Here is an 8,422-nt window from a genome sequence, read left to right on the forward strand (position 1 = left end):
TTCGGTTGCCCGAGACCCAATTTGAGCTTTAAAAACTTAGTTGGCTGAGTTGGTGGAAAAAGTCAATTCAGGGGTTCGGTCGCCCGTAGATGGTGCATTCATTTTGGTTCGGTCACTCGAAACCAAGTCAACCCGCTGACTTCTCAGTTGTTCAGTCGCCCGAACTCTTACAGATTTTGCCTATTTAGATTAATTCATTTCAATTTAATCCCCTGATAGTGCATATGATTATGAGGACTATGTTGTGCATTTGTGTAGGGACCTAAGGACTTTCTAAGGTCTTTGAGAGTACACCTAAAAACCTAGCATTGGTCGACTGATCCCTAAGGTCTTTCTAAGGTCTTGAGCTTACAATTACCTACATGCATGACATGCAGAGATTATTACAGGTCGATACAAATTATTACATACCCAAATATAAAAAAAAAAAATGCATTTACAAATGAAGCATAAGCAGGTCTTCTTATTTTTCCCTTCATTTTCCATTTAATATGTCGAGAGTATGATCTTTAAGACTTTCAGGCTTCCATCAATTCTTTCTCATTTGTGTGCACTAAATTAATGACATGTTCAGGTACTAGGCACACACATTAGTAATATGCAGTTTATCATAATAAAAACCAGAGATCGGACTCAAAAAGTCAACATTATATAAAATACTTAAAAATGAAAAAGGTTATGACATTACAAACATAAGAAGTGATCAAGGAAGAGAATTCAATAATAAAGATGTAGAAAAATTCTACAATGAACATGGAATTAGATACAATTTTTTCAGCACCAAGAACTCCACAACAAAATGGAGTTGTAGAAAGAAAGAATAGGACACTTCAAGAAATGGCTAGGACTATGTTGAATGAAAACAAATTACCTAAATACTTTTAGGCTAAAGTGGTTAACACCTCATGCTATGTGATAAATGGAGTATCTATAAGATCAAGTTTAAATAAAACTCCATATGAATTATGGAAAGGAAGAAGACCTAATATAGCTTACTTTCATGTATTTGGATGTAAGTGCTTTGTTCTTAATAACAAAGATAACTTAGGGAAATTTGATGCTAAGTCGGATGAGGGTATCTTCCTAGGATATGCAAAAAATAGCAAAGCATATAGAATCTACAATAAGAGAACACTTACTATTATTGAATCAATCCATGTAACTTTTGATGAAGCTAATCCTTATACTAAAACTACTCAAATTGAAGAAAAAGATGACACCTTACAAAAACTAGAAAATTTAGATATTGAAGAAGTAAAAGAAGAAAAAGAAGAAATCATTGAAGAGACTCCAAATGATAATTCTATAGAAAATTTTGAATTACCAAATGAATGGAAATACATAAGAAACCATCCCAAAGACCAAATAATAGGAGAACCTACTAAAAGAGTAACTACAAGATCATCCTTGAAAAATATATGTAATCACTATGCATTCCTATCTCAAGAGGAACCTAAAAATGTTGAACAAGTTCTTAATGATGATTCTTGGATAATTGATATACAAGAAGAGTTAAATCAATTTGAAAGAAGCAAAGTATGGCAATTAATACTCAAACCTAAAAATTATTCAATTATTGGAACTAAATGGGTATTTAGAAATAAAAAGGATGAAAATGGTATAGTTGTTAGAAACAAAGTTAGATTTGTAGCTAAAGGATATAACCAAGAAGGAATAGACTATGACGAAACTTTTGCCCCCATAGCTGGAATGGAAGCAATAAGAATGCTATTAGCTTATGCATCCCACAGAGAATTCAAACTATACCAAATGGATGTTAAAAGTGTTTTCTTGAATGAATATATAAATGAAGAAGTATACATAGAACAACCTCCAGGATTTGAAGATATACAACAACCTAATCATGTATTTAGATTAACCAAAGCTTTGTATAAATTAAAACAAGCTCCTAGAGCTTGGTATGAAAGGTTAAGCAAATTCTTACTAGAAAATGGTTTCTCGAGAGGAAAGGTAGATAGTACCTTATTCATAAAATCCAAAAACAAAGACATGATTATAATTCAAATCTATGTGGATGACATAATATTTGGTGCAAAAAATGAAAACTTATGCAAAGAATTTGTAAAAAGCATGCAAGAAAAGTTTGAAATGAGCATGATGGGAGAATTAAACTACTTCCTTGGACTACAAATCAAGCAAGCTAAAAATGGAACCTTCATAAATCAAACTCAATACATAAAAGACATGATGAAGAAATTTTACATCGAAGGAAGCAAGCCTATAGGGACTCCTATGAGCACCTCAATAATCCTTGATAAGGATGGAAAAGGAAAACCTGTTGATATGAAATACTAGCAAGGCATGATAGGTAGCTTGTTATATTTGACAGCAAGTAAACCAGATATAATGTTTAGCGTATGCATGTGCTCTCGATTTCAATCTGATCCAAAAGAATCACATCAAAATGTAGTTAAAAGGATACTAAGATACTTAATAGGTACTCTTGACCTAGGTTTATAGCATCCCAAGGAAACTAGTTTTGAAATGATTAGTTATTTGGATGCGGACTATGTCGGATGTAAAATAGATAGAAAGAGCACTAGTAGCACTTGTCACTTTTTAGGACACTCACTAGTCTCTTGGTTTTCTAAAAAGCGAAATTCCGTATCCTTATCCACAGCCGAAACTGAATATGTAGCTACCGAGAGCTATTGTGCACAAAATTTATTCATGAAACAACAATTAAAAGATTTTAATCTAAAATATCAAACAATTCCAATTAAGTGTGATAATACAAGCGCTATAAATATTTCAAAAAATCCAGTATCTCACTCAAGAACAAAACACATTGATATTAGACATCACGTCTTGTATATGCTCTTATATGCCTATTATGTTTTGTATTTCTCTTTTTGAATGATGTCAAAAGGGGAAGTATCATTATAAGCAAAATATGAACTTTGAAAATCACATACTTGATGCATGATGAACTTTAATGCTATACCACTTGATGCATGAAATCTCATGAACTTTAATGTTATAAGAGACCTAATTTTTAATCTAGGAAAATATTTTTTTAAGTAAACAAATCAAAATTTCAAGATTTGAGAAGTAAATAGATTTTTTGCAAACTAATCTTAAAAACAACATTTTGAACTAGATAGAAGCCCGACTGAATATCCTCAATAGGCTAACATATTTAAGGTTTTTAAGATTGACAGACAAAAGGTCATCAGGCGGCTGACCAAACCTTGATAGGTGCCTAACATGGTAAAATGAGAAAGCTGACTGTGTTCTGCCAGGCGACCGTTATGCTTCTGACTTTCAAATTAAACTGAGTTTTAAAGTGACAAACTGCTACCACGCAGTAAAATTAAAATTTTTTATAACGGGAAAGTTTTTAAATTTGATTGCTTGGGGCTCAAACTTATCTAAAACTTGGGCACTACTCCAAGTAAACTTGGGGACCAATTAAATTACATTTTTCAAGTCTATAAATAGCCTCCAAAGCCATTGATTTTAATCACCAAAAATCAATTTCATCTCCAAACTCTCTCAATTGCTCTCATCTTTCAAAGGCTCTCTTGCTCACATATTACTCATGAATTCTACTGAGAATTGCTAACTTTCAATCATTGAGTTTGAACTTCAAGTCTAAATCTTTCATTCATTGAAAGAATTAAGCAGTGATAAAATTCCTTGAGCTTTAATTTCAATTTCATATTGATTTACTTTGAAGTATATAGTTTTGAAATTGTACTAATCAGCTCTATTGGAGAGCATCTTGTGTACATCTCTTGTTTGTTTTCTTGTAGATTGTTGACGAGTCTAAGGTGTTTGGATCCTTGGACCAAGTGTGTGGTATCACTTGGAGACGCAATACCTTAGCCTAGTGAAGGAGTGGCTGGGTGTGGAAATCACTTGTAAACAGTTTACTCTACCTAGAAAGGAGCACAATAGTGGAATCCTTTGGTGGTATTGGCCAAAGGTGAGGACGTAGGCTGGGGATAAGCTGAACCTCGTAAAAACCGTGGTGTCACTCTCTTTCCCTTACTCTCTTTATTTTTCAACAAACATATCAATTGTGTGGATGCTTTGAATTTTTGATTTATATATACTTCGTAATTTGGATATTAAATAAATTGAAGAATAATTTATTTTTAGGACTTACGAAAATCGAAAGGAAGTACATTGGTTGATTTGCATTGATTGTGGAAACCATAAGGGAATACGTTGGTTGATCAACACCCAAAACTTATTAAACTGAAGGTTTATTTAAAATCTGAATTTGGGAAGAGTGTGGATGTTATATTGCTAATCTTCTTGAAAAATTCACTCCAAAAACACAGGGCCTGCAAACTATTTACAAGGTTGCTAACAAAAGTTGAAATTGCACAAAGTGTTGCAATATTGTGATTGTTTGGAGATTTGTGATTGGTTATTTTGAATTATTGTTTGATTGATTGTTTGGTTACGTTTTCAAATTAACTATAAGTGCGTTTCAATTTTGGTTTATGAATTGATAAAGTTGTGTGTTTAATAAAACAAGAAACTCAAAAATTCTTAAAAAGAACCATAAATTTTTAAACAACCCAATTCACCCCCTCTTGGGATCACTATTTCACTTTCATTGTTAGAGCATATTGAAAATATTAAAGCATATGAAGAACTCTACACATGCTATATTGAAATAAAATGGATTATGTGTGTTCATAAGCTTAATATATGTGTTTGATTTCATATACTTAAAATATTAAAAGAAATGCTTATTGTAAGGGGGAGTCTTTTCAAAGGAACCCTCATCTTTGCTTCTTGTTTGTCATCATTAAAAAAAGGGAGATTGTTGGCCTAACATAGCTTTTACATACTGTTTTGATGATAACAAATGAAGGATACCTTAACATGTGTTGTTTAAGTAACAATGTTTCAAGATTGAATGATCAAAATTCTTACATGGTTATCACGGTAGAAAGCTTACAATTAAAGCCAATCAAATAAAAGCTTACCGGAATATAGAAGTATTGCATTTAATGGAAGATGGCAAATTGTTGACCTAACTGGTCACACCCAGTTTTGATAATGACAAATACTCTTCGCACTAATGTTTGTAGTAAGTCTTGCATGCAGGTTCACCTTAGGCATGTATTCGAACTGAAAGACACATAATGATAGCGTACGGTGATCAAGAAAAAGAATGAAGAAATATGTGTTGTATTTTGCAATTATTATTCATTTTCTTCATTCTGGGATGTAATTTTATTAAGGACTATAGACTTATATGACTTGTAATAATTTGCATCATGCATGATAGGTATGTATGCTCAAATCGACCCTAGTTGGACTTTAAGTACCTACACATAAGTGCACTAAGTCCCCAAACATCACTTAATTTATCAGGGGAGTTAACTGAAGAAAAAATTGGACTTAAATAGGCAAACATTGTGAGAGGTCGGGCAACTGAACCCATGGCGTTCAAAACGCCTCAGGCGATCGAACCCTGGACAAGTCAATATGTTGATTTGTGTTCGACAAACCGAACCATTTTGAACACATCTTCCTCGGTCGACCAAACATGTGTCAGGGTACTTTCACGAACTCGGGCGCCGAAACCTTTGCCTTCATAATGGCCTTGGGCAACCAAACTTGTGAGTTCGGGCAACTGAATTGTAGACCGAGCACCTGAACTGCAGTATTTTTTAGGAATCGCCTATGTTCGACTAACCGAAGTATCTTTCAGGTGATCGAACCTCAAAAGCACCTGTTTGGCATTGAGTTTGTTCGGCCACCCAAACCATGGACCGGGCACCTGAAAGCTCTCGGGTTGAATTCATTTTTACCGAGGTTAAAATAGTTAATTGGGGTTATTTTCCTTAAACAGGTTTAAAATTTTTCTAATAATTCCCATTAGGTCCCCAACGGTCATAAATCCGCCCTTGCCTATATATATTTGTTCATTTGCAAAAATTAGCAAGGATTAGCAAGATCATTAAGGCCAAAATTCTCTCAAATTCAAAAATCCTATTTTAACCTATACTACTCCCATAAACTTCAAAACTCCATTCTCCTTGATCATTCAAGTGTTGTGAGTTTACTTTGAGTACTTGTGCTTAATTCTCTTTTGCTCATACTCTCATTTGTTGTATTGATTCATTGATTTTCATTGAGAGTAAAGCATTAAGTCCTCCTATTGATTTTATTTGATGAATCTTGTGTGGGAAGATTTAAAGGCTTATGGTTCTTGCATTGTCATTGCAAGTTACCTTAGCCCAAATTTTTGTGTGCAAAAATCATTTTCAAGCATGCATTCAAACATCCATTGTGCTTAGTATATTGAGAGCATCTTGTTAAGATTGTTTAAATCATCTTTCTAACATCTTTTAAAACCTTGATATGATATTGTGATATTCAATATTGTGTTTCAAATCTTGCTTAGTTATACACTCTAGATCTTGATTGATTATCTATACTTGATTGAGTGTTTAACACACATTAAAGCATTAAGCATATTTATACATCATTCTTGCTTGTGTTATTGATTGAGCTATACTAGTGTACATATCTACTTGTGTAAGAAGCATATTTTCATGTACAAAAATTTTCATATCATTTGTTGTATTCAAGGCGTGAGCCTAAAGAGGGAGACTAGCCCTGTTGAATAGTTTCAGACTGGTTTAGACCCAGTTAGGAAAGTTAGGTGCGCCATCCTGGTGAAGTGTATTGTAAGCGGTGCTACTCCACCTATTGGCGTTACAAGGCTTAAAATCTTATTATCTTATTTTGATGCTAACAAACAAGTGAAATTTAATGTATTTGTGTGAGTAATAATATTTCAGGGTTCATATATTTGAAAGTAAGGTCAAAGTGCCCACAAGGATCAAATATGATAGAAGCAGGGTCAAAGTGCTCACAAGGATCAAATGAAGCTTAAATGAGCCAAGACATGAATTACTTGTTGAAGAACATGAGGACATGAATAAGTTGTTGAAAGCCAAGGCATATTAAAGTCAAAAGATCCAAAGAAAGGTAAAGTAAGAAAGCTTAAAGAATATGGAAGCTTGAAGAAAAGATGGATTCAATCCAAGGACAAAGCATGAAGACTCAAGAACTTAGAATGTTAATATTTTAGAAGCCTCATGTAAGTGTTTTAATGTTTAAAATATCATTTGAAATATTTTGAAGCTCTTAGGTTAACTTCTTAGACCTAAATACTTTTTAAAATACCTGAATAATATTTTTATAAGGTCAAAAATTATTTTAAAAAGGTTAGAATCATTTTTGGAATAAAGATCACCAAAAAGAGTTTTTTCCCAAATGCTGTTAGTTTTTATACAGCCGCATTGAGGTGAATTTTTCTCTATCAAACAGTGGTAAACATTAAAGTTGTAGGATTTTCTCTTAACTTTCTTTTGACACCAAGAACACCTAATTTGGAGTTATACAGAAAAAGTTATGGCCAAAACACTGAAACAGGGTCACTACTGTCTGACATTTAAAAACTGTTCAACGGACAAATTTTTAAAATTCTAATGCTTTAAATTATAGCCGTTTGAACCTTAAATATTCTAATAAATAGGGAAATTCTTTAAGGAAACTTTTGTAAGTTTGAAAGCCTATAAATACATGGTTTTGCAAAACAAATAAAAAAGGAAGGAATTGAAAAATCTGTTTTGAGGAGCTGAAAGTACTCCTGTTCTTCCTAAGTTCTCTTGCTCACTCATTGAAAAATTATTTTGCTGAGAATTCTAAAGTACTGATCCTTCTTTCTTTGAATTCCTACTACTAATCCTCTTCTAAGAAGGATATTGGTGAATTCTACACTTGAGCTTCATTCTATTTCCTATTGATATTTTACATTTAAGTATATAGTGCTGAAATTGTACTAACTTGCTCTTTAAGAGAGTATACTTGTACGCAGATTTTATCTTATGTTTCTTGTAGTTCATTGACGTTCCAAGGTGTTTGGATTGTTGGCTAAGTAAGGGGATATTGCTTAGAGAGGCGGACTCTAGCTTATATAAGGAGTGACCGAACGAGGGAATATCGTTTGGAGAAGGCAGGCTCTAACCTTAACCAAAGAATGTTGTAATCCGTTTTGTTCCACCCGTCAACGGAACAGGTTTAGTGAATCCTTTGGTGGTTTGCCAAAGGCGAGGATGTAGGCTGGGTATAAGTTAAACCTCATAAAAATCTCTGTCTCACTCTCTCTTTCCCTATTCTTTATTTTCAGTACATATTTAAATTGCATGGATGATTTAAATTGAAAATCAAATATACTACGCATATTTGGAAATCAAGTAAACTTAAAGATTAATTTTGATTTGGGTTGCAGAAACCGAAAGGGAGTACATTGGTGAAACCATATCTTGCGGAAACCATACGGGAGTACATTTCTTGGTTAATCACTTAAAGATAAATTAAATGAAAGTTTATTTGAGTTTTGAATATTTGGGAAAAGTGATTG

The sequence above is a fragment of the Malania oleifera genome, chromosome 9 (assembly GCF_029873635.1).
Source record: "Malania oleifera isolate guangnan ecotype guangnan chromosome 9, ASM2987363v1, whole genome shotgun sequence".
Taxonomy (NCBI): Eukaryota; Viridiplantae; Streptophyta; class Magnoliopsida; order Santalales; family Ximeniaceae; genus Malania; species Malania oleifera.